General features: G+C 40.3%; 1 pseudogene; it reads left to right on the top strand.

The window, feature by feature from the left end:
* The first annotated feature begins 631 nt into the window (after positions 1–631).
* LOC147445373 (uncharacterized) lies at positions 632–19,712 on the top strand (annotated as a pseudogene).
* Positions 19,713–27,514: the final 7,802 nt, after the last annotated feature.

Genomic DNA, 27,514 nt, shown 5'->3' with positions numbered 1-27,514 from the left:
TAGTGGCAGCAACAAGACTTAGCAACATCGCATCTATAGTCTATTACTAGTTCAAGATACCAACCACGAATCAACAGTATCCCCTCTCTATCCATGAGACCGATGAGTGACATTTGGACATAAAAGAGGTAGATATTATAATTATAGATAAGCTATCCATGAGAATTAGTCATTCTCTTGTTCCCTTCAGTTCTAGATGCTAAATATAAATTTACATATGTCTTGTTATATTCTATAGATGTTATATAGCAAGGCCCACCAAGCAAGACTAGTTTTTGCCCCAAGTTAAAGAAGCGGGGCTATTGATGCTTTTTTCCATAGTACTTTCAACGGTAAAGTAAGAATATGTTATCCTTGAGATAAATAATAGAATGAGATAGAAAGCTTATTATTATACTTAGATATGCATATGTACATGATAGGAAACATATTTATGTATATAAAAAGTTTCAAGATAGATATTGTAGCATTCGTTCCTACTATGTACGTGTCACAGTACGACAATGTTCCATTGTCCCTTGCACTCTGCCAGTAAGAATGGTTGTTGCTAATCAAGCCCTCATTGTCCAACTCCTTGTGCATGAACTAGGACATGGAGAAGCTTAGCATCAATTTCTAGGTGTCCATCGACATGGCGATTACCATCGAACCGCATGCTGATGCATTTGAAGTGTTTACATCCTACATGGAGACACATATAGTAAAGTACTCCACCAATTTTGAAGATGAAAAAGGTTTGTGCATGCTAGTTAATCTCATCAAGTACACCTTCAAAGAAGATTGCTTTAGATTGGGTAGGGTGATCAAAGGGCTCACCAAGGAACACTATCGAGAGGAAGAGAAGGACAACCTCATAGACCTAGGAATGGAGAACATTGGCATGGGATTTATGAGGTCGGACATGGAAGTCACTATGATGGTGATGGAGGCGATTGAAAATTGCAAGGAAAAGGTAAAACAAGTGACCGTAATAACAAGTCCATCCTTGAGTTTTCTTGTAAAGGAGGTGGAGCCCAAAGAGGAGAATATATTTAGCCAAGAAGAGACTTCATTGGCCCTCCTATGTCTGTTGATGAGTGTGAAGCATGGAAGGGATCCAAGGGCTGAAAGATTAGGGTTTCCTGTGTGTGTATGTGTGTGTGTGTGTGTGTGTGTGTGTGTGTGTGTGTGTGTGTGTGTGTGTGAGAGAGAGAGAGAGAGAGAGAGAGAGAGAGAGAGAGAGATTTTTGGTGGATCTTCTTCTCACACTATGTGTGAGCTCCTTATTGTTCTATATTATCAATAAAAAAGAATGAGATTAGGGTTAGTGGAGCGGTTAGCCTGTGATGGTATTGTCCTAATGGCATTTATCCTTAACAACCTCCCACTTAAAGGCCAATGTGCCAATAAGTGGAGAAAGGGGTAAGTAGAGTATGATGGCTCTACCCAATACCCATCAAGTCACAAAAATATGCAAAAATCTCAAGAGGTAAACCCTTTGTGAGAAGGTAATCAAGGTTGTCATGTGTGTGTACCTTGAGAAGCTTGATGTACTTGTCCTCAAGCATCTCTCGAATGAAATGATATTTAATATCAATGTGATTTGTCTTCACATGAAACACATGATTTTGTGCTAGTTGAATAGCACTTTTGTGGGACGCATGTCTAACCTGACCATCCTATCTTATTGCAGTATTAGCGAGAACCACCATTAATTTGTCAAACCATGGGACAAAGATGACTCGACTAGTGCATAGAGGCTACAAGAGGTTGTCAATCTCTTGGAAAACAACTAACAACTCATATCTAACTCAAGCTACACTCAAGTGACTGAAATCACTAAAATCCAATCGCTCATCGGCAAGAAAATCACATCCGTTACAACATCAAATGACATCCAAACATAATGAAACTTCTAGGACAAAGTTTATAAGACTTAAGCACACATGCCTATGGCCTCAAACCCCACTTTAGGTCAAGTTCCAAAATCGCGATTATTAACAGCGGTGGATTTTTGACCTAGTCGTTTCCGACCCAGAATGCATCTAAATGCTTAGCAATGATGCTCCAATACCCTGCCTATGCTTAGTTGTTGATTTAAAAGTGCAAATTCCTAGTTATGATGAAATTAGGCCGCGGGTCGGCGACGCCAAAAGCTATGAAATACTGTGAATGGCTTACGTCAATGCGTAGAGCTCTTACCTGCGGTTGCAATGCAACAAACACATTTGCAATGTGACAACCAGAGAGAGAGTAGGAAGCGCGAGAAGGAGAGGAGCGAGCGTCGTTAGCTCACACTGTGTATTTCTTATCCAAAAAACTTATATAAAACTTACAAAAATTGGCTTTTATACCTTAGCCAAGGTTTTTGGGTGGTCAAAAGTAATAATCTGGAGTTCTACCAAAGCTAGGAACTGACTGGCTGATATAATTTGGAAGCTTGTAGCCCCGGCTCATTAATTACAAAGTTTACCAAGAATATAGGAGTTACAATATTCTCTATTTATCAAAATAAAATTGTTTTACAAGGAGAACTCCGAAAAATGGTGTGCGTGCTAGCTTGCTGCTAACATTCCTCCCCTCCTCGCCTGTGTCGTCCCTTGACATAGCTTTATGGGATGAAGTAATCTTCGGGTTGACGGCGGGCGAGGCGGTATTTTAGTGCTTCCAGTTCCTTTTGGTATTTGATTTTGCGTTCTTTTTTTGGCACTTGCAAAAATTGCATGGTGACTCTGTTTTTCTTTTCAAGTGCCTTGTACACTTCATCTGTTCCCTTGATCGAGGCCACGGTTGTATTTTCTCTTATTTGCCACAAGAAAGTGGCCTGATCATTGATTCTTTTTTCGGAATATTGGAGAGAAACATTAGTAATATCTAACTGTATTTAAATTTTCTAAGCTGACAGAGAGGTGGTAAGAAGTTCATTTGTCACTTCTGTCAGCTGCTCATCTTTCACTTTGCATGCATCAACTAATTTAGTAAGGAGGTCACCCAAATCCTCCATTTCCTTCTGTTGTTTGTCCCTGGCTATCTGATGCCATTCTGCTTCAGTCTTTAGCTCTTGTACTTGCCTTTGGAGATCAGTGATAGTATCCATCATGTCATCAATCTCTCCTTGAAGAGCATCGATGACCATTTTCTAGTTCTTTGGCTTTTGTACTGCGGTCGAAGGCTGTTGAGTAGAGTTTCTCCATCATGACTTGCATCTGCCTTGCATACTCAATTACTTGTAAAATCACTTCATCATTAGACTACCACTCCTCTTGTCTTGCGAGTTGTGATGTGCCGGTAGCCTCCTATCTTGCTTCTTGTTGTGATGTAGGTGCTGGTGGGTCTGTAGAGGTGGATGGTTGTTCTTCTCGTTGCCCATCCTGAGGCTTTGATACCTGGGTAGTTTCTGGTTGAGTGGAAATAGCCCGTGTGGTCTCAACCATTACCGTTTCTTCGGTTGTAGGCCTTTGTACCTTCTCAGTCTCGGTTTCTTCCTCATGTGTAGTGGTTTTCTCTTTTTTTGTATCTTGCTCTTTATCAGTTTCATCCGCCGGCTTGTGAGTTTCCTTGGTTGTCTGCTCTAGTTCTGGTTCAGCTCCCTTTTCCTCATGTTGTTCAGCGTGGTCAGCTTGTTGTGTAGCTTCCGTTTGGTGGGTGAATTCAGAATCTTTTTCTTTGTCGGTCTCGGTTTCTTCATTGGTCTCTTGGCCTGGCGGTGATGATGGTGGAGTAGGCATGGGTTGGTCCCGTTGTTCCGGCGGTGGTGAGGTGGGTCGGGGAGATGCCTGGCTCTGCTCTTGAGTAGCCACTCCCTCAGCTTTCTTTGCCGCTTCTTCCACCTCTTTCGGCTTTAAGGATTTTGCCTCTTGGTACATACTTTCTAAATAATCTTTGGGATCTTTGGCCTCTTTTCTTGAATGATGTTTCATTCGAAGTCCTTTCAAGCCGGTGGGTACCCACTTTTCAGGTTCTTTTCCCTATGCTTGCCTAGTGCACTGATACGCCTGTTTTTCTCTTTCAAATCTTTCTAGTTTCTGAGTTGGCTCCTCTTGGTGGCAGCCACAGCTTTTTGCTTCATCTCTTTCCTCCTACCTCTTTTTTCTTCGTTGTCAAAGCTTTCACTGTGCTGTGCTGCTCTGATGAGCTGTCATCTGATTCATCACCTAATTTAAATGATCTTTTACCTGATCTTGTAGCTCTTGGAGAGGGATGTGCTGCCAAGATCCATGTATTCTGATCCGGGGCAAGTGGTAGGTTGTCAACCATGCCGATGGCATGATAGGCTATTCTTGTTAATACTTCTAGCGCACCAAGTATGTTATTTTCCCCTCCTTCTTGGTGGCTTTTAACGTTGTCAAAACATACTGCACGTGGTCCACAGACTGCCTTGTTGCTGACTTTATAACTTGTGTAAAAGTGGTGGCCACGGCGTGATTTGGTGTCGTGTACCTAGGTGGCCTTTTTGCTAGGAAATGGAAGTGGTGATGGTACAGATGGGCTTGCTCTTCCACCTGTTTGTGGACATTGAGATCGGTGAATGTAGCTGCAGTTGTTTCCTTTGTAAATGTGCCCGCTGTCTTCCTGTCTCTTGCCCGCATGGTCATCCCTTCAATGGGCAGTCTGAGTGCCTCTTCCACAATATCTTTTGTAATTACAACCTCTACCTTATTTCCTTGGTTGTCTAATATCTAGCACTTCCGTCTTGTTTCATTGTGGACAGAAGCTCGTAAGCTTTTTGAAATTCCACTTCGCAAGGCTCTTGTTCGTAGAAATGTCGGAGCCCCAACCTGTGGTTAGCTTCTTTGGTTTCCGGCTTTGCTGCGACATCATAAACCTCTTTAGGCAAGAGCTTCAACTCCACCGGATGCCCTTCTTCACTCTTAAACCTGCCAGTGAAAATCGTGGTGTGGTGCTCTTCCAACTATTCTTTAGAAAGGTAGGATGCTTTTGTCACCTTTACTGATTCGGGGTCCATTTGATACGGGGGCAGTTCTTGCAGTTTCTCCTTTTGGTTTAACTTCTTCTTGGCCTTCTCCGCCGCTTGCATTGCTCCTGTTCAGTGAATAGAGTGCAATGTTAGCAGATTTGTCAGATTTTTCTCTCGAATGTCCTTTTAAACTGAAATGCTGATAATCTGGTCTAAATTGCTTCAAATCAATTTTTGAACAAGCAAAGATGCATAAAATCATGCAAGGAACAAAATTGTATGGTCAAAACAAAAATTTGCAACCAAATTAAATAATCGCGATTATTTGCAGCTGGGAAAATTTTCAACTTTTTTGCAAACTTGGCTTTATAGGCTTGAAGTATATGCCAATTACATGCTCTGAGGGAAATATGGGCTCATTTGAATGCACAGGATGAAAATGGTACCATATTTTGGCTTTAGGTCTCTGAAATAGTAGATATAAAGGAAATCTGAGATTTCGAACTCCAATTGGCTCAAAATTGGCTAGTGGGCTTATCACAACATGTGCTTTGGAGGTATGATGGACAAATAAAATTCCCCAATTTTGATCAAGAAATAAATAATTGCGATTATTAACTTTTGTTCCAAAATTGACATTTTTTGGTACAATTTGGTTCTAGGCATTGTTTGGACCTTGGGTATGAATTATGAGGTGATTTGGATCAAGAAAAGTTGTTCATAACCCAAATTTTGGCTTATACAGACTTCTTTGCGTTTTTTGGCAATTTTGCAAGTAATGGGTGGTCATTTTGGCTCATAATTGATTTTTGGCATGTAATAGGTGTGAACACATGATAGGGAGGTGAATTGACAATTTCCAAGAAAAAATGATGCAAAAGTAAATAATCGCGATTATTTACTACAATGACAAAAACTTTGTAAATCTCACAATTTTTTACCTAACCATGTTTTATACACCTAATACAAGTCCTAAATTGAATTTGGTCAAGTTTGGTAATGCCGGCATCACTTTGTGCTCTTTCGACTCTGAAATCACCATTTTTTTGTGATTACTCTGTCTGTTGGGTTGGTCGATCAACCGTGAGGCTTTGGACTTGTCCGTAACATAGTCGTGAAGCTACCTGTCCAATTCTGGCTCATTTGGAGTCAGTTTGGCCTCGTATGTCAAATTTGACCCTTCGAGCTATTTTTTGCTTTTCGAGGGCTTTGCTTGATGGATTTCACCAAACCGATCATATACATTGTATATGAACCTCATTAGCAAGCCATCTGTGGAGGCAAGTCGGAATTCTGGCCTTTCCCAAAAACCCTAATTTCTCTACTGGGGACCCCCTTGACCCCAAGGAATGAACATCTGATGGTATTGAAAGGTTCTATTATGTTAGGGCATGCTATGGTTCAAATCCTGTCCGATTTGGTCAAGCTGGCAAGCCGCTATGGTCAGTTTTAGGTTGTAAGTCTTCTTGCACTGCTCGGTTTCTAGGGTTTTTTCTAGGGCTTTAGACTAGCTACCGGCCGTACAAAATGGATCATTGATTAGCAAGGAACTTACCCCTCATGTCTCGTGTGAGACGGCGCTGAAAAAGGTCAACTATGGGCTACGAAAATGACGCGCGAAAGAAGCCAAAATGCTCTGTCTGCAAAGGCTCCAAGTGGAAATGAGGTGGTTTCAGCTTAGGTTGGATATCTATACCTAGACTTCTTTCCCCAAATTCTTCCGTTAGTCCTATTAGGCCGTGAAATCTATGTTAGGCTCAAAAATTTCCAAAATCGGATTCCTATAGCTCATTCTGCAAGAATTTTGCAAAAGTAGGCTTGGCCGCCTAATTTGGGCTTCCCGCTTCCATCTTCTGATTTCGTTGAAAATTTTTGTACTTGTCTACCTTGTCTTTCTGATCACCATTGTGTCTTCCATTTTTTCATCTAGCGTCCCTGCTCTTTATTATTATTTTTTGACCTTTTTATTTAAAAAATCAAAGAAAATAAAAAAATGCTCTAAAATAGCAAAGTGAAAATCCAATAATTAAGAAAATCCCTTGAAAAAAACAGCTTTATTGTTTTTTGTTGGATTTCTCCATTTTTAAGCCTCCTTTTTAACAAAAATGATGAAAATTACCCAAAAAAAGGACTATTTTTGTGATTTTTTGATAGTATATACACTATTTACACTCATCAGGAAGATAATATCGGTGAATTTTTCATTTTTTCATGAATTGAAAAGCATTATTAGGTAATTTTGCAAAAAAATCATACATTTACATGGAATTTTTTCCTCCCTCTTCAAACATTGCCCTTAATTACTTAGTACTTAGTGCCCTTCCACCCCTCCTAGATGGCCTTCTCCGGGACGACTGCGTGCATGGGTTGAATAGTTGTGTCTATGTATAGCCATGATTGGCTCTACCATAATATGAAGATCAATGCCATTCAACTCAACATGTTGTGCAAGAGCTGGGTCTTGAGTAAATAACTCAAGGGTTTCCGATGTCGAGGTTTGATGTTGATGTCTTCCAAAGAGAAAATTAATTTGTAGCCTTTGTGCTCTCTGTTTGATAGTACCATCAGGGTGTTTAACCATGTTGATTTCTTGATTTGTTGGTAGCACATTAGACTGTTGTCGAGCTTTTTCTCGCCATTGGTAGCTCGGTCTGCTTGGTGCATGGTGTTTGAGAGCCTGTTGCGACTTAACTCGCCACTATTTGATTGGTTTCACGTTGTGTGGAGAAGATAAGTGTTCCTTTTTCTTCCAAACCCTTTTCATGTTAGGTTCTTTGTTCACAAATGCTCGTTTTTGTGCTCGAATCCTTGGAACCGTCTTCTGTTTCTTTGGTGAAATTTTAGGCACTTAGATCTGATTTGGTTTATCCACAAGTTGTGCTTTTGGTACCCGAATTTGCCTGACTCCTTGCATGCTCAGAAGATTTTCTTCGTGGATTGGTCTTCTGATTGCATCTTTTCCATTCCTCTTTGCTTGGTGCAATAGGAACAATAAGTTGCCCTCCTTTAAGTGATAGCTTTAGTTGATTCGTATCCCAATCTGGTACTGCTTTGATGTACGCAACCAAGGAATGCCAAGAATCATCGTCTCGTTCATGTGTTCATCTGGCAAGCATACAAACTGATGCGGACATGAGCATCCATGTACTACCACGTTCAAGTTGACTACTCCCAATGTTGGAGTTGGATTCTTGTTGCATCCTTTGATTGTCATTATTCATGCGGTCAATGCTTGACTTGTTGCCTTCCTGTATGTGGAATAATTGATTGCATTCACTTTAGCTCCTGTGTCTATCAAAGCATTGGTGTTATGATTGTTGAGCTGTACTTTGATGCGCAGATCCATTCCATCTAAACAGTCGTCATCCGTTGAAACTACGTCTTTAGGTAATTCCCATTGTCGATCATCTAGTTCCAAAGTGTTGATGGGAATCGGTATCTTCTGATTCTTGAGAGCAGCTTTACGCTTGAGCACCCGAAGTCTAGCTTCCTCTTGGGATTCATCAATAACCTGTGGTCGCTTCATCTTCCTTTGTTTGGCTGCATGCATTCTCTCTAGCAATTCATTGGTTAGTGGCAAATTGTATTTCTTTAAACGACATCCACTAATCCAATTAGCCATTGGTTCACCATCTAGGGTTGACAATTTTACTACTCCACTTGGAGATACATCTTCAATGATAAATGGTCCTTTTTCCTTTTTATTAAACTTGGGAATGTGTTTCTTAAGGGAATTGAATAGAACTACGTCCCCTTTCTTGAAAATTTTGGTGATTAAGTGGGAATCAAAAAACTATTTTTGTTTTCGCTTTTGTGCATAGATATGAGCTACAGTAGTTAGCCTTTGCTCGTCTAAATTTTCCAAATCTTCAAGTCTTTTTGACAATTCATGTCCAGTCACTCAAGAGTCTGTGCTACCCTTAATGTTGGCAATAGAAACTCTATTGGCAATATGTCATCAAGACCATAAACAAGGTTAAAGGATGTGGCATTTAAAGCTGTTTTGAATGAAACTCGATAAACCCATAGAGCATCATGGAGATTCATTTCCCAGTCTGTCCTTCCTGAACTAACCACTTTGGTCAATACTGAGCTAAGAATTTTATTTATATGCTCAGCTTGCCCGTTTGCCTGTGGGTGATAGGGAGTTGATTTGTTATGGATAACCATAAACTCATTAAGCAAATACTCTATTACCTTGTTGAGGAAATGAGTTCCCCGATCACTGACAATCTCTATTGGAAGTCCATACCTTACGAATATATACTCATATAAGAACGCAACAGTGGTTTTGGCATCATTCTTTTTAGTCGCTTTAGCCTCGGCCCATTTGGTCAAATAGTCCGTAGCTACAATGATATATTGAGCTTGGGTTCTATAAGCAGGTGGCTATATCGGTCCAACAAAATATATACCCCATTTTGCGAAGGCTCTATCTCCCATCATTGGTCTTAAGGACATGATGTCTACTCGTATTGGCATTTTTGCTCGTTGACAAGCATCACTCCTTCGAACATATTCTTTGGCATCTGCAAAAAGTGTTGGCCACCATATGCTTGCCATCAAGATTGCTCTTGCGGTGGTCTCACTAGAAAAGCGACCTCCAGCTAATCCCGCATGTGCTTGTTCTATAATTGGAATATACTTGTTTTCATTTTCACAAAGACGCAAATGTTGATCTTTACCTCTCTAATACAATTGGTTCCCAATGAGATCATAGTCTCTTGCTTCCGTTTCAATTGGTCTTTGACGGCATTTACTCATATCATCAGGAAATGTTCGGCTCGATAAATAAGTGACCAGATAGCTACTCCACTTAGGAACACGTGACATTTGAAACAATGCTACATGAGGAATGGGTGGTTGTTTCTGACATTGAGGGCAATATTTTACAAAAGATCTAACATCTCGCCTCATAGTTGGCCAAAATACTCCAAGTATTAAGATTCATTGCATAGTTTGGTCTTCTGCAAAGAGAAGTCCTACTATGGTAACATGTGCTTAACCTAGGTATGGATCCTTTTCTTCAGGGTTAATGCATAAAAGCAATATCCCGTCTTGATTTCTTTTATATAGCCTTCCAGCTAGTAATTGATACATAGCCGATTTCTCGATTAAATCAATTGTGATAGGAAGTGGTGAATCCACTTGAGCTATCGTCATTAATGACACAATTTTTTTTTACCATCTAGGTATCATTTCCACGGAGAACAAATAGGCATCTGGTAAATCATCGTCTACCCCTTTTGGTGATTCCCATGAAACAATCCTGGACCAATGATCTGCTCTTTGGTCTTTAGTGCCTTTTTTTACAACCACAGTGAAATCAAATTCAAGAAGAATGATGAATCATCTCACTATTCTTCCTGTGCTACATGGCTTGTTGACCAAATATAACAAAGCTTGGTGGTCCACAAAAAACATAAACGTGTTGGACAATAGTTAATGTCTATACTTTTTAACGGCATAGATCCTTCCTAGTCCTTCTCTTTCAGTGGTGGTGTAATTCTTTTGTGCCATGTTCAATTGTCGACTGGCATAAGAAATAGGAAAGTCGATTTTCCCATCTCCTGGTTGAGCTAGTATACAATCAATAGCAAAGTTTGAAGCATCTACATGTACGTAGAATACTTTATCCCAATTTGGTGCTTTCAATATTGGAGCTGAGGTGAGAGATTGCTTAAGCTTCATGAAGGATTCTTCACATGCCTCGGTCCATTCAAAGTGCGTAATCAAGCTATACATGGGTTTTGCAATTATAGCATACATGTAGATGAACCGTTGGTAATATCCACAATGTTCCATGAAGGCTTGTACCCCTTTGACTGTTGTTGGTCTAGGCAAATCAGCAATGACATGAATCTTTTCAATATCGGTAGCTATGCCATTTTTAGACACTATATGTCCAAGAATTTTCCCTTGTCTTCCCATGAATATGCACTTTTCAGGGTTTAAGCAAATCCTATAAAGTCTACAGTTCTTGATACCTTTTGAGGTGTTCAAAATGATCAGCTCGGATTGACGAATGTACACATAAATCATTTATGTATATTTCTAAGAATTTCCAAAGATACTCTTTGAAGGCATGGCTCATCAATCTCTGAAATGTGGTTGGAGAATTACTTAACCCAAATGGCATAACCCAATAGGAAAATATATCCCATTCTGTTGCAAAAGCAGTTTTATGTTGATCTTTTGCATCTACCAAAAGTTGATTGTATCCCGAAAAACCATCTAAGAAGATGTCAGCTTCTTTTCTTGCCACTCGTTCTAAAACATGCTCAATTATCGAAACAAGAAAGTTGTCTCTAATGGTAGCTGCATTCATCTTTTTGAGATTAACACACACTCATAATTTCCCATTCTTCTTAGATACCACCACAATTGGAGACACCCAATCAGTGTGTTAAATTTTGTAAATGAATTCGACTTCCTTCAGTTTTTCAATCTCTTCTTTGATCTTCCTGGCAAATGTTTCGTTATAAGTGTATGGTCTCTATCTACTTGGTTTCGCATCATCTCTCATGGGTATAGTATGTTGACAAATATTTGGATCAATGCCCTTGAGATCCTTGTAAGACCAAGCAAAGATATCCCGATATTCCTTTAACAAGTTCAACAAAAGCGTTTCTTCTTCTTCTATTAGGTCATTTGCAATGTAAGCCGGTCTAGGCTCTTCTCCTGGTTCAGCTAAGTCTACCCTTTTAGCGTGTCCAGGTCCTTTGTAAGACTCGCCTTGTTTTCATAGTTTCCTAACAGGTTGTTCAATTATGATTTTCCGATCTTGGAGAGTATACTTTTTGTAGTGGGATTGAACATGCATAACATCCTTACCATCCTCTTCCGTGGTTTCCATTTCAGTGGTGTATATTTCCTTTAGAGCTTTTTTCAACTCTTGATATTTCTTTTTCCATTCAACTCTGGTCATGAGTGGTTTTTTATGTTGATGTTCCTCGTGAGTACCCTTCCTTGTTTTTATCGATGTCTGAGACCTTTTTGAGTTTTTGTCTGAAGGATATCTACCAATTATTTTATCCTTGACACAATCATTAGCATCTATCTGCATCAAGAATTGTGTTTTACAGGAGACTGATGGCATAGGTCGTGCTCTCACAATTTTAGTGTCTCTCTTTCTTCTATACCAATTTTGTCTTCTTGATTTCTAGTTTGGAAAGTCAAAAAACTTTTCCTCCCCTCCCGTTAAGAGTAATTGAGTCCTCGTATGTTCTTTTTCGGATCCCGAATCTTCTGAGGTAGCTGAGTGTTCATCTAACTCATCAGTTGCAGCATAATAGAGGTCAGAAAAGACTTGTTGAGCTTTCATCAAATCCTTTGTTTCCTCATCCTTGTTTTCAATGTTAATGACTGACATCATTTGGATGGGAATTATGTTGTAGCCATCCTCATTGCAAAATTGAGAAGGCATAGACGTATTCACACATACATCCATTGTCACTAAGATTTGAGTCCACTCGAATGGTTTGAATAAATGTTCTGGAAAGGGTTCAGGTATGTAGGCTTTGTGTGTACAGTCCCTTTCTAGGATACATTCCTCTCGGTTCAAGCTTCCATTTTCTGAAGCTCCACACATCCAAATAAGAGTTTCTTTGTTTAACCAAGATGGCAGTTTAGTTTTGGCAGAAGAGACTGAATCAAACTCTTGGATGGGTGTTTTCAAGACGTCTCTATAGGTGTGATCTTTTAGATTGACCCTTGTGATTGATCCCAGTTGCTTCAAGTACAAATAGTCGTTTCCCCAATCTTGGATAAGCTGTACCTGTCGCATGAAAGGTCTTCCCAATATGATTTCATAGTTGATTTTTTCCCCAAAGTCTACTATGGCAAAAGTGTGTTGATATTCAATTCCACAAGAGTTGACTATCACTTTTTCTAGTAGCCCTAGTGGTCTTTCAATCTATCTGTCAGCAGCCAACTGGAATTTCATTCGCGTTTGTCTAATGGTTGGCTGTCCACAGGATTCCCATACTCCTTTAGTGGCTATGGCTATGCCAGCTCCACTATCCAGTATTTCCATGGTTTCAATGTCGTTATATTTCACTGGGAGGGTAGTGTTTCCTTCTTCCCCTTCATAATATTCTCCAACCATTTTCATAGGAACAAATTGAATCTCTTTGTTTTTCGTTTCATTTTTTGAGTTTCCCAGATTCTTAGAGATTAACCCTGTTATCCCCACCTTCTCTAGGGTTTTCTATAAATCATTCCATAAGTATGGCTGAGTTTCAACAGTTTTCCAAGGTAAGAGTGCATTGGATAGGTGTAGACATGATTGAATGCATGTTGTCTACTTCTAAATGCTTAGCAATGATGCCCCAATACCCTGCCTATGCTTAGTTGTCGATTTGAAAGTGTAAATTTCTAGTTATGATGAAATTAGTCCGCGGGTCGGCGATGCCAAAAGCTACAAAATACTGTGAATGGCTTACGTCAATGCATAGAGCTCTGACCTGCGGTTGCAATGTAACAAACGCATTCACAATGTGACAACCGGAGAGGGAGTAGGAAGTGCGAGAAGGAGAGGAGTGAGCGTCGTTAGCTCACGCTGTGTATTTCTTATCCAAAAAACTTATATAAACTTACAAAAATTGGCTTTTATACCTTAGCCAAGGTTTTTGGGTGGTCAAAATTAATAATCTGGAGTTCTACCAAAGCTGGGAATTGACTGGCTGATACAGTCTGGAAGCTTGTAGCCCCGGCTCATTAATTACAAAGTTTACCAAGAAAATAGGAGTTACAATATTTCCGATTTATCAAAATAATAATTGTTTTACAAGGAGAACTCTGAAAAATGGTGTCCATGTTAGCTTGCTGCTAACAACTTTGACTATCACAATGCAATATCGGAATCTTAGCATTAATGCCCAAATCTCCCACTAGACGAGCAAGCCAAATAGCTTCTTTGCAAGCTTCATAGGCAGCCACATATTCTGCCTCAGTGGTTGATTGAGCAATGCAATCTTGCAAACGAGGTCTTCATGATATTTCACCCCCGACAAATGTGGAAACATAGCCACTCATGGACCTTCTATCCTCATTCCCTGCATAATCATCATCCGTGTATCCTTTTACACATGCCTCCTTGCTTCCAAAGCATAAACATTTGTCCTTTGTACCGCTCAAATATCTCATCACTTATTTTACTGCCTCTCAATGCTTCTTACCAAGATTAGAAATGTATTTGGTGAACATTCCCACTGCAAATGCAATGTCTAGATGTGTAGCAATTATGGCATACATCAAACTACCAACAACAGATGCATAAGGAACTTTGGCCATTTTAGCCTTTTCCTCCCCTAATTTAGGACAATCAATTTGGGAAAGTTTTACATATGGAGGTAATGGGATATTGGATACCTTCCCCCTTTCCATATTAACACGTTAAAGTACCTTGGAAATGTGCTCGTCTAAGATAAGTAAAGGACTTTCTTGCTCTTATCTCTGACAGTCCACATACCAAGAAAGTGATTGGCTTCTCCTAAATCTTTCATATCAAAGTTCTTATGCAACTCTAATTTCAATGCATCTATCTCATTGATACTTTTCCCAGCGATAAGCATGTCATTTACATACAAGATCAATATCAAAAGACTACCATCAATGGCATTTTTAGTGTAGAGGCAACGATCTTCGTCACTCTTGAAACCTTGAGACCACATAGAAGCATCAAACTTATTGTACCATTGACGGGATCCTTGTTTTGTCCCATAGAGAGCCTTTTTAAGTTTGCAAACCATCTTTTCCTTGCCTTCAATAACAAACCTTTGTTGTTGTTGCATATAAACGTCTTCATGAAGATCCCCATGCAAGAATGCATTTTGACATCCATTTGAACAGGCTCCATATCCTCAATGGCTACCAATGCAAGCACTAAGCAAAGAGTAATCATCTTCACGAAGGGTGAAAAGATTTCATCAAATAATTCAACGCCCTTTTGTTGCTTAAAACCCTTGACAACCAATCTAGCGTTGTACTTTGGCTGATCATCAATGGAAGCAATCTTCATTTTGTAGACCCATTTGCAAGGAAGAACATCTCTTTCAAAGGTACCAAGTCCCAAGTGTCATTCTTATTTTAATAATTCATCTCAGATTGCATAGCCAATTGCCACTTAAGCTTATCATCAACAGGCATAACTTCATCATAGCATGAAGGCTCACCACAATCTGTCAACATCACATTGTCAAGAGATGGAATAAAAAGTTCAAGGGGACGAGAAACCCGAGTAGATCTCTTTAATTTAGGCACATTAGGTTGTTCCAGTATTTTTTCTGAAATAGGAGAGTTTTCCACCTGTGGTGGTCATTGTACAGGTACATTATGTACTCTATTATGCACTATCCCATCCTCTTGAATCACCACATGTCGAACTTCAACAATAGGTATAGGTTTCTTATGCATATTTTGCTCATTGAAGTACACATCATTACTCGGAACAATCTTTTGGCTTTAAGATCCCAAAGGTGATAACCCATTTCACCAGACTCACCATAACCTAAGAATATACATTTACTTGACTTAGGATCAAGCTTGCTACACGTATGCTTAGGAACATGGAAAAATGCTTCACAGCCAAAAACTCAAAGATGTTCATAAGAATTAACATTCTTAGACCAAATCATCTCTGGAACTTTCTCATCCAACACACAATTAGGTGACCTATTGATGAGATGAATTGCAATAGAAACTGGTTTTGCCCAAAACCCTTCGGGTAGATTGGCATTAGACAACATAGATCTGCCTCTCTTTAGTATTTTCTACTCATTCTCTCTGCAACACCATTTTGTGGAGGATTGTAAGAAGCAGTCAACTCACATTTGATTCCTTTTGAATCACAAAAGTCTTGAAAAGACTTTGAAACATACTCCCCACCATTTGTAGTGTGTAAGCACTTGACCTTGTTTCCAATCTGGTTCTCAGCTAATGAGACAAACTTTTTGAATGTGTCAAGCACTTGATCCTTGTACTTAAGAGGATAAACCCAAACTTTTTGGGAATAGTCATCGATGAATGTGGCAAAATAAGAAGCACCCCCTAACGAGACACTAGGAATAGGATCACAAATGTCACTATGTATCAACTCTAAGAGTTCACTTCTTCTATAGCCACTTGCTTTGTGAGGAGTTTGTGTTTGCTTACCATACAAATAATGCTCACACACCTTAAAAGTAGAATAATCAAGACTCGGTAAATAACCCAAACAAGACAGTACTTTCATTCTCTTTTCACTCATATGACCTAGCCGGCAATGTTACAAAGAGGTATTTGGTTGCTCATCTATATATATAACATTATTCTTACACTAGGAACATGTAGAGTGTAAAGAGTGCCATGTTTGAAACCCTTTGCCACAATCAAAGAACCCTTTGAAAACTTCCAAGAAGTATCTCCAAAAGAGTTATGATAACCCTCATCATCAAGTTTCCCAGTGCTAATCAAACTTTTTGCCAACTTTGGAACATGTCTCATATTTTTCAAAGTGAAGTGACAACAATTAGCAAACCGCAACTGTACATCACCAATGCCAACTACGTCACATGCATAATTGTTTCCAAGACAGACTACACCTTTCCTTGAAGCATCATAAGTAAAAAACCATTCGCTACAAAGAGTAACATGAAATGATGCACCAGAATCAATAATCCAATTTTGAAAGGTAGTAGTGGAACTTGCAACTAAAACATCATAGTCAAGAGATGATAAGAACAACACATCCCCATGTGATTCCATTGTGTTTTCTTCTTCAATCTTCATAGACAAAGCTTTCTGTTCACCTTTGTCTTGGACTTGCTTACCTTTAGCTTTCCTTTGCTCTCTCTTCCATCTAAAAAAATACTTTTGTATATGACCTATCTTTATGCAATGGTAACACTTTATGTCATGATGAGAACGAGATATGCTTCTTGCTTTTCCTCTATCTCTACATATTTCTTTCTTGATTGTGATCTACCACAAGCATTAAGAATAGTAGAACCTTTCCCACTATCGTTGTTCTTCATGTTAATCTCTTCAGCCAACAAAGAACTAGCAACCTTCTCCATAGTTAGTTCATTCCCTGTAAGACTGTTACTAATTTCCGTACAAAAAATATCCCAACTTTCTGGCAAAGTGATCAACAGAAACATAGCTTTTAGGCTATCATTAAGAGGAACCTTTTGTGCAATCAATTGGCTTAAAATCATAGTGAACTCATTAAGTGATCTGACACTGAACTCCCTTCTTTCATGTGACTATCAACAAGTTTCTTTAGACAATAGACTTGTGATGTAGCACTATTCTGATCATAAAGATTGCACAAACTCTGCCATAATGCATAAGCACCTCCGTCAACATCTTCCACATTGTAGTACACAGCCTTAGACAATGATAATTGAATGGTAGACTTAGCTAACTCATCTAGCTCTTCCCATTCTTTCTCATTCATGTTCTTGGGTTTGACGCCGTAAAACTTTATAGGTTTAACCTGCTTCTTTTGAACCAAGACATTCATAACTTACTTCTTCCAACAAGAAAAATTGTTTCCATCAAAATTTTCAATGTTAAGAAAACCACTATCCAAAGAAGAAGAAGTCATAATTCCACTAAATGGCAAGAATAATCTTGACAAAAATTCAGCAGAGTTTCAACTATAAATTGAGTAAAATCTCAATCAACAAACCCAATAGAAAGCACAAGAGAATGAATGGCAAGATAAAGAGATGTTCAAGAAATTACAACCATGAAATTCACGGGAAAATTTGGGTAGAATTTCCTTTGTAAGAGGAATAGAATCTCAAATCCCAAATGTCATAAATCTCCAGAATAAGCAGTATGTGCTAGCATCTCAACAAAAAGAGTCAAGAATCAATGCATCTCTCAATGCATACATATCATGAACACATATGTCGAGCACCTATGTCCACTATCATACATGTCCTATGGAGAGGCCACGATAACGGGAGCTCCAGCAACCTAATCCACCTTGCCCTGGGTAACCCAGGGCCAGCCCCCAATGTGTTCGGCCTCAAAAAACCTCACACACAACCCTCACAAAAGGCTAAGCAATGACACAACTATTTTCAAGTCTCAGAAATGACTATCTTTCAAACCAAGTTTCAAAAATGGCCACGACTGCCATATTAGCCAAGATGGCTCCACAAATGCGTGCATAGATAGTATCCACAAGACCGTACATCGAAGTAATCAACAATGCCCACCAAAACCGCAAGATGTACTATCAACCATAGATGAGATCAATAAGCATAATCCGAACGCATTTGTTTCCTTTAAAATTCATGCATAAACTTCTATTATGTATGTTGAAACTCCCTCAACAAATCAGCCACGCCTTGAGAAAACAAAGTATGCAATACGCATCCCACTTTTGACAACTCTTCACAAGAAAAGCATCTGCAACTTCCCGAACACCCTGCAGCCCCGTCAATCAATATCTCCCAAACCGTTCAAAATTAGTAGAAACTTCCTTCTACAAAGTTGTTAATCTCAAAAAAAAGTCAAAATTAGTGTGAGAATGGACGTGAAATGGGTTGTTTTCATAGGTCAAAACAAATCTATAAAAATATGCAGCTGTGTATCATATACATGCAAGCAATCTGCCAAATGTACAACAAAATCAATGCTAAATTTGGAAAAACTTTCCAGTGGAAAGTTATAGACCACGATGTTTTCGATAATGTCTATGGGAATCAAGTTGAACATTGACCTTGTACTCAATCAAAATTCTATTGCAAAACAATGCTGAAAATTTCACAACTTCACCGCAATCTCCACCACAATGTTGTTGTGGTATCTGCAATTTCCACGAGCTTTGATACCAGTTGTAGATGAGTGCACTTGGAAGGGATGTAAGGGCTGAAAGATTAGGGTTTTGAGAGAGAGAGAGAGAGAGAGAGAGAGAGAGAGAGAGAGAGAGAGAGAGAGAGTTTTGGTGGAGCTTCTTCTCACACTATGTGTGAGCTCCTTATTGTTCTATATTATCAATAAGAAAGAATGAGATTAGGGTAAGTGGAGCGGTTAGCATGTGATGGTATTGGTTTAATGGCCTTTATCCCCAACAATTTCTTCAAGGTGAGCCTCCTTTGGAAGAAGTTGACCAAGACCTAGAAGGGGAGGATGTCAAAGATGCAATCCCAAAGCTGCTCTTGTGCACCCTATATCCAATTATAGTGGAAGGTCAATAATTTCTCTTCCTTGATGACATTACTCCCTCATTACTCCCTCCCTTGAAGTGCATCAGGACGAATCCCTCTCTGTTCTTGCAATATATGATGGAGTTTGTGATACAGAGAACCCTAGTCAGAAGATCAAGTGCCAAATGGACTACTCCTTTGCTCCCCACATCAACACACCAGCCTTGCCGGAGGGACATAATTCCGTGTATTCCCTCATGGAGGCAGCTGTACAAACCATTTAAGAGGAGAAAGGTTTCTATGAGAGTGTTTCCAAGGGTAGCTTTACTCCCCACAAATGTCTCATGTGCTCGGAGTGCACTGATCTTGGCACAATCGGCATAACCAACAAGAATCTTTGCGAGCAAGATGATGCGACATTAGTAAGTATATCATTATTCTCAATTCTCATTGTTGTTTCTTAGAATCATAATCCGTTGTTGTTTCCTTGCATTCCACTTTAGAGATGGATTGGTTTGCCCAACAAAATGGTGGATCTTGCACGGAGGGTGACTCAAAGGACATTGCCCTGTGGCATTATCTCCCAAGATTCAATGAAGAGATGAAGTGGGTCATCCACAACGAGTATATAGACTATGCATCAATGGAGATATACAAGTATAGATCACTAAGCTCTTTTTTGGCTGAGTTTTCTGTAGTCCTAAATGCCCACAAATGTATTCTTGTAAATAGAGACGCAACATTTCATACTTTTGGTGAGAAAGGGGCTAGAAGCCTTTTAGGATATTGCGGCCTTAGCCTCAAGCAAGTAATAACAAGCAAGGAAGATATTGTATCGCGCATTGGTGAAAAACTAGCTTTAAGGAGCCTAGGTCAAGATGCTGCCAATGAGCTTGTTAAAAGGCTATCTTAGCCACGTGCATTGCACGTCTCAATGTATCTTTGAAATTAATAACATTATTAGCTTGAGTGAAGTTTTGTCTTGATCCATGCGCTTCACAAAACAATTGCGTACTAGCATGACGTTTTCTTGCCCTCTCAAGCCCCACGGGCCGTATGAACACTATCGCCATGCACATGGTGGAATATTGAGTTGTTCCGTGGCCCCGTGTACCATGTGCCGACTTTTAATAGTTTGATCGGGATACAAGACTAGGGAAGACTTGAAGTGCTCAACTCAAGATTACTTGGGCTTACTAGAGATATCTTACGCTCGACCAAACTACCAAAATTTGATCCGTGGTACACGGGGCCATGGAACGGCTCAATATTCCACCATGTGCACGACGACGGGCTTCATACGGCTTGTGGAGTTTGCAACACCACATGAGCTTTATTTCTACTAGCCAGATAACACAGAATTCAATGTGCGTCTTGAGAAATTTTCATACTAACATGATGTTTTCTTGCCCATCATGAAGCCCATGGGCCGTACGAACCCATCGCCATGCACATGGTGGAAAATAGAGTCGTTTTGTGGCACTGTGTGCCATGGAGCAAATGGGTTGATTTTTTTCTATGCGCACGACGACAAGGTTCATACGGTCCGTGGGACTCGGGATGGGCAGCACATGAGCTGTATTGGCTACTTGCCGGACAACACAAATCCCATGAGCATAGAAACATTTTCTTTGAGCACCTGGGTGGTAGATTCAATGTGAGTCACGAGAAATTTGCATACTGACATGATGTTTTCTTGCCATCCCGATCCCCATGGTGCGTATGAACCCTATCGTCGTGCACATGGAGGAATATCAAGTTGTTCCATGGCACACGGTTGTGGCCCCATGTGCCACGGAGCGACTTTTGGTAGTTTGTCTCATGGTGCCACGAATACGGCTCGATATTCCACCATGTGCATGGTGCAAGTGACATTTCACAGAATGCACATGTGCCAAGTCTCGAGCGATACTTCTTCTGGAGAGTTGGTTTGGTGGAGGCTGAGTAATGCAAGACCAAGGGGCATTATCATTGTGGTACTTCTTGCACCTCTCATCACATTGGTTGGCCTGCTCTATAGTTTGTGGAGGATTCTTTCTCTTCTTCACCGTCTTCCCTCTTGGTGAATGACTACTTTCACCTGCTGCATTAGCTAGGGGTTGTTTGGCCTTCTTTGGAGTCTTCTAGGGTGGCTTCTCGGGGCTCTTTTGCGTGGCCTTCTTGTCCCTTTCCTCCTCTGCTCTCTTTTTTGCTTCTTCTCTCTCCCTTGCAAGGTAGCTTGCCTATTCCATCCTTGCCCTCCGTCGTTCTTCTTCCATCCTCCTTGCATTGCTGGAGGACTTCTCATAGATTTCTTGAATGGTGCTATTAAAAACCTTCTCTATGGGATCGACCAGTTGCTCATCCATGAGTAGTTGTGAATTTGTGTTAGGTCTATGGTGTTGACATCTCTTGTACGTTTACTAGTTTTTGTTCTCAAGACCTCAATAATCTTGTCGTGTGGGTATCATTACTCTTGGAGAATTTTGTAGATCCTCTTTGCTTTTGCGATCAATTAGTTCTCTTCCTCTTTGTAAAACTCTTGCATTATTGCCCTCTACATATCTTGTTGAGCCCGATCAAAGTTTGGTGCTTGGTCTTGGTCTGCAGCGCTCTGCCTTTGTTCAGTTGTTGTACCTACTCGATGTTTGGTATCCTTAACCTATGCACATGTGGGAGAGTATTAAAGAATTGCTGAATTCTGATGTTGTCAAAGTTCTCTAGGATGTTGTTGGTTTCTTGATTGTTTGTTTCTTCGTTGTTGGTTTCTTGGTTATTGGTTTCCATCAGCGTGGAGATGAGAGTAGGGAGGAGGAGATGTGTGTGTGTGTGAGTGAGAGAGAGAGAGAGAGATAGAGAGAGAGAGAGAGAGAGAGAGAGAGAGAGAGAGAGAGAGAGAGAGAGAGAGAGAGAGAGAACTCAAACTTATAGAGACATTAAAAACTCACTTTGATATTTATAGGGCCCAACTCTTTGCCAATTTCTACTCCACACCAATTCTCTCTTGCATGCATTTGACCCTGGTATCCTTGTGTTTATTGGACACTCACAACTTTCACAATATGGTGCCTAAGATACAAGTTTCCCCATGCCCTTTGCTTCTTCCTACTGCTTAGTGCATGGTAGAACCAATTGAACATCTCGTGAAACACGTTTTTGTAGTTCTTGCCACCACCATGCTGATGTTACCATGTACATGTGGTAGTGATGTGTGTGAGCACACTAGGACCATTTGGGAATTTTTCCCCTCTTTAGGAGGTTTTTTCCCCCGTGCATTGTATATACGCTCATCACTCTAAGGCTATCTATCTTTCTCTTGCACACTAAGGAATACACTCTCCATTGTGTGCCTTGAGCTTCCTTCATCTTCTCTAAGCTATGTGCATTTCTCTGCAACCCTAATTCCAACAATTGGTATCAAAGCAGGTTGCATCCTCCTGGGCTTAGTCGCCAGCAGCTCCAACACACGCCTGCTCATTTTCTACCATTTTAGTGAGATTTGGCAAACATTTGTAGGTTCACAAAAAATTTGGGTGAGCTCGTGGATTAGAGTCTTCTCAGATTTTTTATTCAGACTCATTTCAACCTCCATTTTCACTACAAACAGTATTGCACATGCTATTTCATAATTTTGTGTAGAATTTTTGTCAGTGCCGTTTTCTGCATAACAGGTGCCTTATAGTCTTCTACTATTTGTGCTATATAGCACGTGTTGTTCCCGCTTTGTTTCTCTTATTTTTGGACAGTTTTCACATCATGTGCAGCATTTGCCATGGTTGACAACAACACAGATGTGTTCAAGATGTTTGCTTTGCTGAGGACAGGTTGGATGGGGACAATTACCCTATGTGGGCTTATATGATGCAACATGTTCTTGTGTCAAAGGGCATCTAGAACATTGTGCAGGGCATTCATGTACGTCCTGGTTTAGAGGATGTAGGTGATGTTGAGGATGTTGTAGGTCTTGTTGCAAGGATTGCTGCTATTAGAGTTGTTTTGCCTACATCAGAACAAGCTTGTTGGGATGTAAAGGATGCATAGGCTCATGCATTGATTGTGGTGTTTGTGAAGTGCACCATTGTTCCTCACATCCATTCAGCAAAATCTGCAAAGCAGGCTTGGGATATTCTAGCAGGTCTTTATGCAAGCCGCAATGAGGCTAAAATTGCTTTGCTTCGTAAAGAGCTGGAATCAAAGATTATGCATGAGGAAGATGATATGGACAGTTTCCTTGTTGGTGTCAAGGATATCAATGAGAAACTTATTTCTTCAAGTGAAGTCAATTCAGACAGCTCCCTTGTGTAGACTGTTCTTGATGCCTTACCAGATTCATACCAGACTTTTGCTAGTACTGGGAGACTGATGACCCAAGGAAATTCTTAAGTTGTCAAGTTGGATACATTATGCACATTCATGTTGCAAGAGTCACTTTCTAGAAAAAACAAGACTAGGTAGCGTGCAATTGAATAGGCTTTTACTGCTTCTCAAAGAAAGGGTAGTAATAGCAATGCAGCCACTTCTTATGGTTCTGTTGTGAGTGGCAAAATTTCGGTTCCCAATGCTTCTACTGGCAGCACTTTGTCTGGCAATTCTGGTGATAAGGGCAAAAAGAAGACGTGTTGCCATTATTGTAAAGCTAATGATCACTTGATCAAGCAGTGTCCTAAGTTGAAGGCCAAAGAGGCTAAGAAGAAAGAGGGTGGTTCCACTACAAATTCTGGATGCAGCCATTGTTGCGTCTTCTGTGAAAGGAAACTGTGACGTTGATGTTGATGCACAATGGGTTTTTAGTGCAGAGTGCACTTACAATCCTATTGTCCATGATGCATGCATACCAATTGCTACAGATTCACATGTGTGATATTTCAACAGTGGTGCTACAAAGCACATTACCTCACATCGTGAATTGTTCACCTCTTTCGAGTCTGTCCCTCATGGGAATTCAATCATTTGTGCCAACAATGCCTCTTATCCGGTTCAGGGAGTTGGAAAGATTGCGCTTACTGCTGCAAACAACAATTCTTTCACACTTGTTAATGCACTTTATGTACCTGGGATCAAGAAGAATCTTTTGTCTGTATTCGCACTGCTAGACTTGGTCTTGTAGTCAAATTTGTGGATGACAAATGTATAGTTCATGATCTTAGTTTTGGTGATGAAATTGTTTCATCTGGTCTTTTGTGCCGTGGGCTATATAAGCTCACTTTGTATAAAAAGTGTGGACAAAATTTTGCAAATGCAATTGCAGATTCAAGGGCTATTTCATATGCAAAACTTTGGCATGCACATTTTGGGCATCTAAATTTTGCTAGTTTGTTGCGTTTGCAAAAATTTCATATGGTTGCTTCTTTGCTGCCTCTTGAAGCACCTATCAAACATGTTTGTGAAGGCTGTATTTTGGGTAAAATGCAATGTTCTAAGTTTCCAAAGGATGGTTCCGTTAGGGCCACATGCAGGTTGCAGCTTGTGCATAGTGATGTTTGTGGGCCCATGAAAACTCCATCCTTGGGCAACTACCTATACTTCGTGACTTTCATAGATGAATACTACAGGCATGCATGGGTATTTCCTCTTAAAGCAAAGTCCGAAGTTTTTATGTGCTTCAAACAATTTCTGGCTATGGCTGAAAATTTATCGAAATGTACAATGGGCACCCTCCGTTCCGATCAAGGGGGGGAGTATATATCTCATGAATTTAATGCATTTATAACTACTCAAGTGATAAAACACCAATGTGCAATGCCGTATATGCCTCAGAAAAATGGTGTTGCTGAGAGAAAAAGCAGGTCTCTCACAAAAATGGCAAGAGGTATGGTCAAGAGACAGCTGATAAGGCTATCAAATGTATTTTTGTTGGTTATAGTGTTGAAATCAAAGGTTACAGGTTGTATCATCCACAAATAAAGCGTATTTTGGTTTCACGGGATGTAGTGTTTGTGGAAGATTTTGTTCAGCCATTGCTATCATGTACTAGAGACAGTAACGTAAGCTCACAGGACATTTATGACACTTTGTTGCCTCTTTTCAGTGGTGGAAGTTCAAATGTAAATTCCTATGAGGCAAATGTACAGCCTATGGGGGTTTCAGAAAATGTTATAGATCATCCTATTACTGATGCAGATGTACATGATGTATTTGATGAGGAAAGGGCTGAAAATGAGCAGGCTAGAGGTATGCCAAAATGGCTGGTTCACACTTTGCGTGACAGTAAATTGGATGCACCTTTGTCTAGTCGTACTTGTTCAGGCTCTCACCATGCATCTTATGCATTAGATTGTTATGCTTTGGCTGTGTCTAGCTTACATGATGTTGAGGAGCCTCTGTCTTTTGATGAAGCACAGGATTCAGAAAATTGGATGGCTGCCATGCAATCAGAATATGATGCAATCATAGAAAATGGCACATGGACTTTATGTGATTTGCCTCCTGGCAAAAAGGCCATTGGTACGAAGTCGGTTTACAAGTTGAAACGCAAGCCGGATGGTGAGATCGATCGCCATAAGGCTCGACTTGTTGCAAAGGGTTATGCACAACAAAAAGGTATAGATTATGAAGAGACTTTTGCTCCCACTTTTCGTATGACTACTGTGCATTTTCTATGTGCATTGGCAGCTCATTTTGGTTGGGATGTACATCAATTAGACATTGTTACTTCTTTCTTGAATGGTGACATATTTGAGGAAGTTTATGTAACGCAGCCTCGCGGTTTTCTCATAAAAGGACAAGAGGACAAAGTGTGCAAATGTAACAAGGCTTTGTATGGGTTGAAGCAATCTCCTCGTGCTTGGTATGAGAAAGCTGACACTCATTTGGTCAAACAAGGATTTCGTAACAGTCCAACAGAAAGCACATTCTATGTAAAGTGTGAGGGTGATGTACTTCTCATTGTGGTTCTTTATGTTGATGATTTGCTGATCGCTGGACCAAATGAGAGACACATTGCTGAATTTAAGGCTGATTTGAATGCTACTTTCAAGATGAAAGATTTGGGGTTGTTGCATCATTACTTGGGTATACAGTTTAAGCAGTGTGATGGTGGTATTGCCTTGTGTCAGAAAAGTTACATAGAGACATTGCTATGTAAGTTTGGACTTGAGGAATGCAAACCTATTGCCACTCCCATGGAAACAGGTTTGAAGTTGAGTCTACATGATGCTGGTGATCCTGCTAATGTCACTCTTTACCAAACTGCTGTTGGCTGCCTCATTTATGTATGCAACAAGAGGCCGGATATTCAGTTTGCAGTCTCACAGGTTAGCAAATTTATGCATAGCCCAGGGTCTAAGCATTGGCAGGCTGTCAAGAGAATTTTCCGCTACCTTAGTGGCACTTTACATCTTGGCTTGTTTTATCCCAAGGGGGGATCATTGCCGCCAGACTTACATGATTTTTCGGACTTAGATTGGGCTGGTTGTTTTGACACGCGAGTGTCCACAAGTGTTTTTTGTTTCATGCTTGGTAGTTCATGTATATCATGGTTGAGCAAGAAGCAACCTACTGTGGACACTTCGAGTTGTGAGGCTGAGTACAGGTCAGTCTTCACAGCTACGGTTGGTGTGTATGGCTCAGACGCCTTATGGCTGATTTGGGTGTTGGACAGGACACTGCCAACACTATCTACACTGACAGTCAGAGCACATTGGCACTTGCGAGGAACCCAGATTTTCATGATCGCACAAAGCACATTGAGGTGCATTACCACTATGTCAGGGAGAGGCTCTGAATAGGAGAGATTAGCTTGGCTTATGTGCCAACACAGGACAACCTTGCAGATCTTTTCACAAAGGCATTGTCTCGTGAGAAGCTTGAAGCTTTCCGCAAAGCTTTGGGCTTACTCCCCTTTGTGGACTGATCATGTCCTCAGGGCATGGCACTTCCCTTTACTCATGTGCCAGCTCTCGTTCACCACATCACTCCAAGGGGGATATGCTACCATATACATGTGGTAGTGATGTGTGTGAACACACTAGGACCGCCGGGGCATTTTTTCCCTCTTTAGGAGGTTTTTTCCCCCGTGCATTGTATATGCGCCCATCACTCTAGGGCTATCTATCTTTCCATTGCACACTAAGGAATACACTCTCCATTGTGTGCCTTGAGCTTCCTTCGTCCTCTCCAAGCTGTGTGTGTTTCTTTGCAACCCTAATTCAATTATTTTTAGGTTTAAGCTTTAATGGAAATCTCGCAATTAGGGTCAAGTGATAAGAGTGTCTATGCATCATAAAGTTAAGATTCAAAGGTAGATTTTCTCTCGTAAGCTAAGCTTTAATGGTAACTTTGCACTTAGATGTAAGCTTTACCACATTCGTTTTGGCTCGAGGCTGTCATCTGTGCCACTTATGTACTCAACAGGTGTCCTACAAAAGAGTTGCAGTCTATGACTCCATATGAAGCATGGCATGATAGAAAGCCTTCTATTGAGCACATGCGTGTTTTTGGCTATTTGGCTTACGGTTTAGTGCCACCAGTGCAGTGCAAAAAATTGGATGATAAG

The sequence above is a fragment of the Adiantum capillus-veneris genome, chromosome 12 (assembly GCF_014529385.1).
Source record: "Adiantum capillus-veneris isolate H3 chromosome 12, ASM1452938v2, whole genome shotgun sequence".
In the NCBI taxonomy this organism is placed as follows: Eukaryota; Viridiplantae; Streptophyta; class Polypodiopsida; order Polypodiales; family Pteridaceae; genus Adiantum; species Adiantum capillus-veneris.
This window is presented reverse-complemented; position numbering and strand designations above follow the sequence as displayed.